The 12,115-nt window shown below is 40.0% G+C and overlaps 1 protein-coding gene across 20 annotated transcripts in view; it reads right to left on the bottom strand.

Moving 5' to 3' along the window:
• Kiaa1217 (KIAA1217 ortholog) overlaps positions 1-12,115 on the bottom strand; it is a 417,045-nt gene that overhangs the window by 220,013 nt on the left and 184,917 nt on the right. The window contains exon 2 of one of the 20 annotated variants that reach the window (XM_058578592.1): positions 6,233-6,272. The exons of the other annotated variants lie outside the window; for them this stretch is intronic. The gene's annotated coding sequence lies outside the window, so the exon portion shown is untranslated. The remainder of the gene's footprint in view (positions 1-6,232; positions 6,273-12,115) is intronic. 20 annotated transcript variants of the gene reach the window in all.

Raw genomic sequence — 12,115 nt, 5'->3', positions numbered from 1 at the left:
TTTGACCATTTTTCTCTCCTTATTTTATTTCCCTTCCTGGGGTGGAGTCTTTCATTCTTATCTAAATGGTGAAGACTTCTAATGGTGTTCTTCATGGGCAAGGGCTCTACTAAGCTCCAGAGCTACGTTTCCAGCTGCCTGACGGATGATCCATGAGTTTGCACAGAGATGACGTGTCCACACTGAACCGTGGCCGGTATTCAACCTCCACCTCACTGCATCTGCTGCTTGTCCTGGGATGACATCACCTTCATCCAAGCAGATGTTGTAATCCTACATGTCAGATGCTTCCCAATTTTATACTCTCCTCGCCACCGCCAATATTTCTACATTGTGTTTTAAACACTTAAATACCTTGAAATGTATGTCAGCCATTACTCTAAGAATTTTATAAGATCTTTATTATCTTTTGTATCAAGAATCCCTCACTTCCCATCAGTTCTTCCTATGGCAAGGAAGTTTTACTTCAAAAGACAACTACCATCATAGCCCTCAGAGGCCCTAAACTGCTGACATTCCTCATTTTCTACACTCCTTAGTACAGTCCTTAAAGACCTTTATTAACTGCCACCTGCCCTTTGTGCCTCAGCTCTGTTCCCAATTCCTATGAAACCCATGTTCTAATCACACCAAACTAGGCACCTCTCCTTCCAGAAGCCACATACCTTTGACTTCTGCCTCAGAAGTCTTTCTTGACCTGGAATCCCCATCATACACCAGGCTCAGCCAGTGTAATGAAGTTTCTTTAGAGGAGTCTACCCCAAACTTCTCAGAAGAGCTGCTGGGAGGGCCTTGAACACAAATATTAAAACCCCAGTGGATCTAATACAACACTCCAAGTGAAAACAAGCAAAATAATTTGCTCAACAAAATATATAGAGTTGCAAGACTTAGCCAGGTGTGGTGGCACACGCCTGTAATTCCAGTAGCTCGGGAGGCTGAGGCAGGAGGATGGCGAGTTTAAAGCCAGCCTCAACAAAAGCAAGGCACTAAGCAACTCAGTGAGACCCTGTCTCTAAATAAAATATAAAATAGGGCTGGGGATGTGGCTCAGTGGTCACATGCCCCTGAGTTCAATCCCTGATATCTCCCTCCTCCTCCCCCCATAAAAAAGAATTATTTTTCTTGACCATTATGGTCAGGTTAAAAAATAATAATAAAGGAACCTAGTATAAAACTGAAAATGATGAAGCAATGACAAATGCGCATACTTTTTCCATGCAAAAAAAAATGTGGAGGAATTACACAGCTGTAGTCATAGGAGCAGCTGTTGAGTCAACCAACTCGGGTGCAATAGGCATGGAAATCAAGAGTGATGATTTATGCTAATTGACTTATATTTTGGTCTGAGTGCTCTCTATTTTTCACTTCTAAACCTCCTGTCAGCATCATTTCTGGTTCTATCCATTTTCAGAATATTTCATACAGCATTTCTTTCCCATTGTCTTTTCTCTGCTTTTGCTAATTACGAGGAAAAAGAATATGATGTAAGTGAAACCGCAGACCACCTTCAGAAAACCCCACACCTAAATATGAATTCCATTAGTTCAGATGCCTCCTACAGACCACAACCTCTGCAAACTAATATTGGAGAATACAAAGATGGCCAAGACATGACCTTGAGCTCAAGGACACCCAGTTTAGGAAGGGAAATTCACAGCCAACAATATTGGATATCCAACAGACCCTTTGAACGTCACATGTCCAAAACCCAACTTGAGTCTGTCCTCCACACTTGCTCTTCCCTCAGCTCCCTGCCTCCATTTCAGTAAATAATATCAAGAATCTTCCAGCTGCTGAGGCCACCAGCCTTGTTTCCAATAATCTTGATTCCCCTGTTTTCCTCAGAGGACCACCAGAGTCAGACTGAAACTTCCAAAACCATGAGCCAAAATTAACCTTTCATTTTTTTTTAAGTTGCGCCTTCCTGGTATTCATTATAGTAACATAAGGGGGGCAGCAGGATATAGCTCTGGCATTGGAGGAGGTTCTGGGATGATTAAGGAAGAGAGAGAGCCAGGGGAAATTCTTTTTCTCATCTCCCCTTCCTTCACAAAATTGTAGGGATTTTTATATTTGTTTTTTATTATTATTATTAAGAAAATAATTAACATGTCAAAGACATTTAAGATGACATGGAAAAGCCACAGGTGTGCTTGAGGGATTGTATGATGTTTGGTATCATGCAACGGAAAGATCCTATACAGAGCAAACAAGAGGCTAGGGAGTTTTAGACAGAGATGTAAATCAGGAGCTTCACCTACTGTTGGGTGTTAGTGTCACAATAATATAAAGAACTTGGAGGCTGGGGCTGGGGCTCAGAGGTAGAGCACTTGCTGAGCACGTGCAAGGCCCTTGGTTCCATCCCTAGCACTGCCAAAACAACAACAAGAATCTGGATCTGAGAGCCTATACCCAGAGTCCTTTAACTTCTTCAGAATCCAGTGAGATGGCTTCTTTATTTTCTGTTTTCAAAGAGCCCCATAACATTAGGGTTATTACACTATTATTTACAATTTGTAGCACTTTCGCACTTCTCTGCCAGGTGTTTTAAGGGCATTATCTCGAACACTCATTCTGACTCTGCCATGATCCCCAGAAGTAAGAATCCAGGACAGTTATAAGGACCATGCAGTAGAAAATGGCAGGGAGCTTCAGATTCAAGTGCATTCGCCTCTGAGCCCAAGCTCCATCTCTCATGGTCAGCAGCTTGATTCACGAATTCCCCCAGCAGGAATCTTAACCTGGGCTTCCATCCCAGCTTCTTTTTATAATGGACAGAAAGAGAAGAAGAGAAAATTACACATACACACATAAGATGCATTTCAATATATATATATAAATGCTCAGGTATAACTATGACAAGAGACATTAAAAGACAGATCCTCGCACCTCTAAGTAGAATCAGTGTGAATTCTGAAGCTACACATAGAAACTGACATGAGCAGATTTTCTGAAATAAACAAGTAAATGAAGTTATAAACAAAGAGCAATAGACTTTCAACTTGAAAGATGGTTGCACTGCTGGAAAATTAACCATACATTTAGGGTGCTTTTGTTGATATGTGAAATATGCTGAGATTCTAGTAATATAGATATTCACCCAAATTATGTCTGGCCTCATATTGGACAATTCTTCAAAACGTGAAACTACTTTATGCCTTGCAGATTGTCTACTGTTCCTGGTCTGCACTCACAAAATATCACTATCCCAATTATTGTGCCAAGCAAAAACAGTGTCCCTATATATCTCCACAATACTCCATTATGGGTGGTACTTTACTTTCGCCTGGTGTAGGCTGTGGACAGATACACCTTCTTACTTTATATCCTTAGTTTCTTCCCAGACAGCTGAGGAGACTTTCCTATCATATGCTTTACAGTTTTGAAAATCTCAGCATATTACATTGTCATCTCCTTCTGTGGTTATTAGCAAGTACATGTGAACTGGAATACTCAGTTTTTGACACAGTGACAGAGAACATCCTCCTAACCTTTACGTCTTCGTTGCCAAATGTGTGGTCCCTAAGAACACAGCTGATAAGATGACAAAATGATTCACCCAGACAGGTGTTTATTCTTAGATGCTCTCAACTGTTTTTTGCAAAAAGTCTATAATTATACCCAATTAACAAGCTTTCTCTTAATGCTTATTGCATAGGCCAAATACTACCTTGCATGGGTATTAAAAAAATGAAAATGACAACAAAACACTACTAAAGGTAATAAAAGCAACAAATCAAAGATTGTAAAGTAAGAAAAGGGTCTCCATGCTTTTGAGACTGAAAATGGTCACAGGAAAAATGATCTATGCTGGATTTCATCTTCTATGTCTGAGTGATTATGAGATAATCTTCTTTTAAGTCAATGAAGACAGCCTTAACTTTTAATGTAATTCATTCATTAGTCATTTAAGAGAGAGTCATGGAACCCCTGCTTCACATAAGGTGCTTTGTGATGTGCCATCGCTGAGCTTCTGACTCACTGTGGCAATGGAATCTCCCGGGGAGCTTTGTTAAAATGGAATTCTGATTCAGCTTGTCTGGGATGGAGCTGAGATGGTACATTTTTATTGCTGGGGGTCAAAAAAAATGATATCCCTAAGGATATCACGTTGGCATGCTGTGTACTTTGACATAAAGAAAACTGAAAGGACTTAGAAGCATCCTCAGAACCAGAGACTTTCTGACCTGTTTCTCCCCTCTGGCAGAGTGGAACTCTCACTCTCTGAAGTTTCTTTATTTGAAAGTCCTCCAGAAGGAACATAATGGCCTTCCATCCCCTCTAGGAAATTTCATTAGTGAGGAAACATTCAACTCATATCAAAGGAAGACTGAGGAACATCATCCCACCTAGACAGAAGTTTGTCACAAGTTATTACTGTCTGTTCTTCAGGCCCATTCAACTTCCCTAAAAACCATTTATTACCCCTCAAAACTGCCCATGATCCCCCCCGCTTCCTGTCCCCTGTGAAGACGATATTTAAACCTCAAGTATCTGACCCTTCTTTGAGTTTCATATTTTGTGTGGTTCCCATGTACATTAATAAATTTGCATGTATTTTCTTCTAATCATATGTCTACTATCCAGTTATTTTAGGTGACTCAAATATCAGAATTTCAAAGGTGAAGTTTGAGTTTCCCAGGGGATACCAGTGCTATTGGTTAGCAGACCATATTTTGAATAAAAGAACATTTCTCAAGCAAAATAATCAAATATGGACCCCACTTTCATAGAATTTACAGTTTACATAAGGAGGTGTATTTCTTCCAAAGAAACACAAGAGCTATGTGCTGTAAGTGTGGCATAAGAAGTAAAGAGCTATTCAAGGTCAAATAATTACTCCTGGATTGGGGGTGGCTGGATATCTGGGAAGATGGTGAAGAAGATGGCATTCAGGTGGCTTCGAGTGAAAGTAGGACTGAACTTGTAGCCACAAAGATGAGTGGGAGGGAGAATGTGCCTCGCAGAGAGAATGGAGTCAACAAAGGGACCCAATATAAAAAGTAAGTATGCCATGCTTAGGTGAAGAGGAAAGTCCCATTTGAAGGCATGATTGTAGGTGATGAGACTAAGACAGTGGGAGATGGAATTAAGAAGCCATCCAAGGGCAGCTGGGAAACACCTTGAACACCCCAGTTAGGAAGGAACTAACCCCAGTTAGTTAGGAAGTCTAGAACCCAACTTCACAACTGTCGCCAGGGAAGTAGACAGACAGGGCTGAGGGGTGGAGGAAGATGGACCAATGGAGAGATGACTGAAATAGTCCAAAAGAGATACAGAAGGTCTGATAGAGAGATAGTCAAAAATCCTGGATATGGAGAAAAAAATAATAAGTAATGATTTATATCTAAATTTCCTATTTTGAGCTTTACTTTGAACAATGTTCTGCCTTTTTCTGATCTCACAAGCAAAGTTACAAGGAATTCTTCAAGAGTTTGGGGAAACCCAATATAGTAATGAAGTTATAATTAATTGGTCATCAGATCCCATTTTGAGTAAAAGGACACTTTCTTTCACATGGGTTATGTTGGAAATAACTAAAGGATGCTATGATTTTTTTTCAGACACTTCATATTTAAGTTTGCTATTAATGAATGATGTCTGCCAATACAAAAGAGTCATTTTTCATTCTCTGATGAGGTGGTCCTGGTGAAATTAAACATGGTTGTTTTTACTTCAGTTTTCTGGACTGTGCCAAGTTTAAGTCACCCCAAAAGAAATGTATTTCCATAGGAAAAGCATCTGGCTTTGAAATATAGTAAGAGAAGATGCCTCTAAACACGAATTTTCAGAGAGGGGGAAGGGAAGGTGTTCCAAAGCTGAAAATATTATCATTTTGAATTCTCCAATTCTCACCTTACCAGGCAGGTGTGGAATTTGACACTAGTAATGTGCTAAATACCAAAGTGTGCTTCCCTTTTGGATCTTAAAGTTTCAAACCCATGACTCCTTTTCTGTCCTAGTAGGAAATGATCAGAAGCCCTGAAGTGTGAGCAGACTAAAGAGAGATCTTAAAGTTGCCATATTTTTATTTAAATCTTAATTAGATGAAAATTCTTCTAAGGAATAAATTTACTCCAAAGCAGTTGGTCACATTGCACAGTGCAACAGAACCACATTCTGTTAGGCAAACAGATCCACCCAACTCCATTTTTATTTACCAAAACACATGTGATACAGTACCCTATTGTCTCCTCAGCATGAATGTCTGTAACTACTATCAGCTTACCTGATGGAAGCAGCACCCATGCACAGCAAACAGCACACCCCTGGATGAACAGGAAATGGGCCATGTCAGTGGATCAGTCCCCACCTCAATGACAGAAAAAAACTGGGAGTCTTTAAGTGGTTGACTATTAAAAGAAATATATATCTGATAGTCAATTACAGTAAGAATTTAGACTGAGAGAAGCTAGTAGAGGGAAAGAGTGAAATATACATGAAATGGGACAAAATTTCCTGAACCAAACAAGCAAAGATGGAGCCCTAAGGTGACCAGTCTACCTCTGGTGGAAAGGGACTATACCAAAGGCAACTATGTGACCCTTCATGCTAGGATGTTGGCAAGGCTGGCAAAGTGTTTCAGTGTTCTAGGTGTTGGTGTCACCATGGGCACTCAGAAGGGAGCAAGCCCATGTCAGCTCTGGCTATAGAAAACATTCATTCGGGGCTGGGGATGTGGCTCAAGCGGTAGCGAGCTCGCCTGGCATGCATGCGGCCCAGGTTCGATCCTCAGCACCACATACAAACAAGATGTTGTGTCCGCCGAAAACTAAGAAATAAAAATATCAAAATTCTCTCTCTCTCTCTCTCTCTCTCTCAAAAAAAAAAAAATAATATATATATATATATATAAAGAAAATATTCATTCGGACATTGTTGATCATGCAGTCTGTCTACAGAACAGGACAACAGGGGGCTTCAGAGGTTGAAGCACGCAGAAGACATCCTGAAATTCTAAGCCCAGTGGTGCATGCTTGGCAGCTTTGCAATGGAAGCTTTGCAGCTGAGTCCTTCTCAGCTGGACGGCTGCCAAGTCCAACAAACATCCCTGGTTACAAGCTAGAGGAAAAGTCCCAAAGCATATCCATTGTTTCTTGGATGCTGAATGATAAATGCTAAATGGCAGGTGCTTTCCTATGATGAATAGAAGGGATGAGGGCAGCGGAGTGCAGTAAATTCGGAGCAGCAAAGGCAAGAAAAGTTTCATTAACACAGACTTCCTCGAGCATACATGCAAGCATTTAAATGCATTTTTGAAGTTCAGCTTGCAGCCAAGGAGTAGTCACAGTTCTGGTTCATGGGATGCTACCACTAAAGACGCTACACTGTATATTTCCAGATATAAGAATATTTCCATCCCATCCTTCTTCCTCCTTCCTTTCTTTCCATCTTCTGTTCCTTCCTTCCTCACTCAGGCTACAATAGCTAGAGTGTTACTTTAACTCTCGGGGATCTCTTGAAACAGCCAACTTCAACCATGACTTGGTAGCTTTTCCTTAGCAAGAGGAGACCCGTGCAATGGGTTTCCCCAGTTCTGAAGTCAGGACTTCCGCTCTAAATGTAATTCCATTGTAGATCTGAAGTACACCATAAACACTCTGAGCAAATTCCGCCAGCCTTTTGGGAAGAAAACAGAAAACATTTACCTCTAGATAAAATGTGGGAAATGTAAGAACACCCGCTGCCTCCCAACCTTCTCCCTGACCTGTTCCCAGGTATGCAGAATAAATCCTTCTTCCTTCTGCCAACTAAGGCAAGTGGATTTCCTTAGAGCTAGCAGCACAGGATCTTCAGGAAGGGCTACATGACCAGCCTGCACTGCCAGGCAGAGGAATGGACATTTGGATGGGCAGAGCATGTGCCCAGAGAGGAATACCATGGGTGATGCTGAGCTCCGACTTACTGGCCCGAGTTGGTTGAATTCAGTTCTTGGGCCAGGATCTCCCTTGGCCACTGACCCTCCTACCATACCTAGACAATCAAATCCCAAACTCCACTCAGTCCCAGCACCCTGCTCTCCTGCACTGAGTTACTGATTACTGCTGAGAAAAATTCCTCAGCTTTGCTGCAAGGTACCACCACCTACCCATGGTCCCTACCTCAGCTGTGCTCATATGGTGACACTCCCCTCACTTTCTTCCATATAAACACTCACTTAAATCCTTTTTTGTTCTCCCCCAGCCTCCTTCCTCACCAGCCTCTTCTGCCATTCTTTGTGGAAGATCTTCATTGTAAAATTCAAAGATGAGTTGTTAGTCTTCTCCAACATTCTCCACCTCCATGGACAATCGAGATTTAGCCCCAATTCCCAATTTTTTTAAACTTTAAATTTTTTTTTTGAACTGGGGATTGAACCCAGGGGGCACTCAACTACTGAAACATATCCCAGCCTGTTTTATATTTTATTTAGAGACAGGGTCTCACTAAGTTGTTGAGGCTAGTTTTGAACTCACAATCCTCCTGCCTCAGCCTCCTAAGTCAGCTGGGATCCAACTCCCAAGCTTTTGTCACTGGCAATGAAGAAGGTTATTTCTCCTCTCTTCTTTATTGAAAGCAAATCCACCCACCAATCGTCCCCGCACTTCAGGGTCTTCTTGCCTGACAGCCTTCTTAGAGGCCAAAACTTCTTCCCATCTTCTGTGGTTGATTCCCTTCTTTTACAGTCCAGTTTCCAGGAAGAATATCTACATTCCCATTTCACTTGCCTGACTTCCCAATACATCTCTGCCTACTGCCCCTGTCCCTCCACTGAGATGGGTCTTCCCAAGGTTCATGTCCTCTTGTTTGCTGAATACAACAGTGATGGCAATATGCTCACCTTAATGAACATATTGTAATTATCATTTTTTTGTAATACTGGATATAGTTGTGTTTATAAACTTGGCATGAGATGATACAGGTAAGATCCAGTGGAGGGAAAAGGGTAAAAGGTCCAGGAGAAAGCATATGTGCATGCCCAGGCACACAGTAGGGGATCAATACACGGCAGCTGTGTTAAGCGTGAAGAAGCATCTAGGTGTAGCTGCTCACATCTTCTCATTGAACATGTGTAAAATGCAAATTTGATCTTGTCACTTCCCTAATTATAATCTTTCAGTTGCTTACCATTATCCATAGGATAAAATCTAAGCTTCTTAACCAGAGAGGTCCCGACTGTCTCACTTCTCAGTATGCCCTGTATACATGCTGTGCTCATTAAACTACTTAGGAGCCATTTGTTGGACACATGATCTTTTTGCTTCCGATGGACTCCTGGGTCTGACAAACTCTCATTCTTTAAGACTCAACTCAAAGGTTGCTTCCTCTGGACAACCTTCCCTGACCCAGATCAACTGATGTCTCTGCTCTGGTCAACATTCAGTGCCCTGTCCCTCAGGTCCCAACTGCACGCTCTCTCCCAGCACTTACATCCTACATAGCAATCCTTTGTACTCTCTCCCTAGGCTCCAGGGCAAGTACTCAGCACTGCCCTTACTTGTAGTTTTATTACCTAGCATGCAGTTGCTGCTCAATATGTATATGGAATCAGCGAAAAACAGAAGACTCGAATAAAATGCTCCATAGTGAAGCTGCCTTGTATGAACTACACTGAAATGGTAAAAGAAATGGTAGAGGAAAGCGAAATGGCAATCTGGGAACTCACATCTACCCAAATTATGCACCTCAGTCTACCAGTTGGTAAAACGGGAAATATTTGGAGATATTTTCAAAATATTTTCAGATATTATCAACTACTTTCATATTTTCAAATTTCAGTAATACACACTCAGGACACTGAGGCAGGAAGATTCCAAGTTCAAGGCCAGCCTTGGCAATTTAGCAAGATCCCATCTCAAAAATTAAAAAAAATAAACATAAAAAGGTCTAGCTCAGGGTTAAAGCGCCCCAGGTTCCATACCTAGTACCGAAAAAGAAAATAATAATAACAATAATATAATAATAATAGTAAAATAATACAAAGGAAGAAAAGCATTCATGATATAGTTAGTCCAACCTCTACCATTATATCTTTCAAATAAATAAGTGATCTTGGCAAATGAATAATTAGAGGAACCTTGGGGAGGAGGCTCCTAGGAAGCAGGTCTAATTATGTTATTTTTTTTTTAAGTGCAGTACTTTTTGAATGAAAATAAATTCCAAAGACGGGCTAAATTTCAATTGCACAATTATATTCTGCCAACTCAGTTCTTTTGCAGGCTTTTAGGACTGACCTAAGATGCCCTTCCAAACTCATGTGTTTCTCTCATGGCTACTAAAGGCCAGAAGGAACATCTTAAAAGAGAAACAAAACACTCTCGTTCTATTACATGAAACATATTTTTATACATTTGAATTCCAAACAGTTTGGGAAATTGAATTGTGGCTTTATTTCATGAATTCTCAAGTATTAAAACTGACGGCAATTCACTGGTCACAGACAGAGGTATGGGATTTGAAAGATTATCAGGGGTCAGATGTTCAGTTAAATCATGAGTTATGCCAGAATTCTTTATAAATGTTAAACCACTTATGTTAATGGGCTAAAAAATCCTATTAACAAATGTTTTTCATTTTTAAAAAAATTCATTTCCATATTCACAGCAGGAAGTTACAGAGTTCAGACTACAAGTATCAAAGAATATAGTATTTTTTTATAATGAGCTTGGGGGAAAATACAAAGGACAAACAAGCTCCCTCCAAAGGAAAACTAATGCCTTTAATTGCTTCTCCAAGTAGTTTGTGATTATTTTCTATAATTAAAAACTTGATTTGTGGGCCTAAGTCATATCAAATGTGAAAGTGGCTATTCTTGGCTCACGAAAGCTCTGACTGACCTAAACATCCTAATTCAAAGGAAGTGAGAAGAGCTGAGAGGTAAAGGACAGGATGCTCTTAAATCCAAATTCATAGGCATGCATTGGGGAATTTCACATTATTTAGCTGAATTGAATATAATTATAATCCTCCATCTTATGATTTAAAGTGAAATAAATGGCTTGACCAGGTGGCCTTTCTAATTAGTGCTAGGGAAAAAAAATGGCAGGAGAACATGGGTTTTTTGTTTGTCAAATATTTGCTTTCCTGGAGGGGATAGAAACTGTAAAACTAGTTGCTTTGTAAGAAATTGTAAAAAAGAATCTAAGCGCTAAGAGACTGGAGTAAAATAAAGTTATCCAGAATTAGTTTTGTTTTGTTTTGTTTTGTTTTGTTTTAAATAGCCATTCCTTTTAGAGAAGGTAAAAATGTCTCTGGAAGACCTCCGAAGTCTCAAAAGTCAGAATCAGCAAAGGCAAAGACAAGATTAAGGGGAAAATATCTTCGAAACTTTCTGCCTCATTTCCCATCAAATTAAATCTATAATAATACCTCCCATTGAATCTTCCTTCCTGATTGACTTCTAAAAGTAGAGTCTTGTTCTTAAAAAAAAAACTCAAAAATTAAAAGGTTGGGGTTGGGGATGTAGCTCAGTGGTAGGGGCCTCAGGTTCAATTCACAGCACCACAAAAAAAAAAAAAAAAAACACAATAATAATTAATTAATTAAAAAATGAAAGATTGGTGATTGTATTTAAGATCTCTTAAAATATGTGGAACATTTTGTTTGTAAAAAATATATGAAGTTACGGGCTGGGGATATAGCTCAATTGGTAGAGTGCTTGCCTTGCATACACAAAGCCCTGCCTTCAGTCCCCAGCACCACACACACACACAAATATAATATAAGCATTCAGAAAATGCTTAAAACTAAATAACAAACTACTCAATTTTAAAAAGAAACAATAGGTGAAAGGTCTGACCAAAGAACATACCTTTTTTGCCCTGATGGCAAAAAAGCTTATGAAACATCACTTGTCATTATTTGTCACTATTGTCATCTGCCATTTGAAACAACAAGATACAACTGTGCATTTATTAGAACATTTAAGGTTCAAACAACAGGCAACCTGGAAGATGCAGAGCAAAAGGGACTCTCATTCATTGTTGGTGGAAATGCCAAAAGGTCCAGCCACTTGGAAGAGCAGTTTGCCAGTTTCTCATAAAGCAATTAAAAAGCTATCAAGCAACAAAAAGACAAGAATGAGTAACTTCCCAGTGGAGAAACCCAGCAAATGCTCCTCATCCTGTGATCA

Source organism: Marmota monax, unplaced genomic scaffold, assembly GCF_021218885.2.
Source record: "Marmota monax isolate L192 unplaced genomic scaffold, Marmota_monax_Labrador192_F-V1.1 WCK01_AAM20220418_F8-fsc00072, whole genome shotgun sequence".
Lineage (NCBI taxonomy): Eukaryota > Metazoa > Chordata > Mammalia > Rodentia > Sciuridae > Marmota > Marmota monax.
This window is presented reverse-complemented; position numbering and strand designations above follow the sequence as displayed.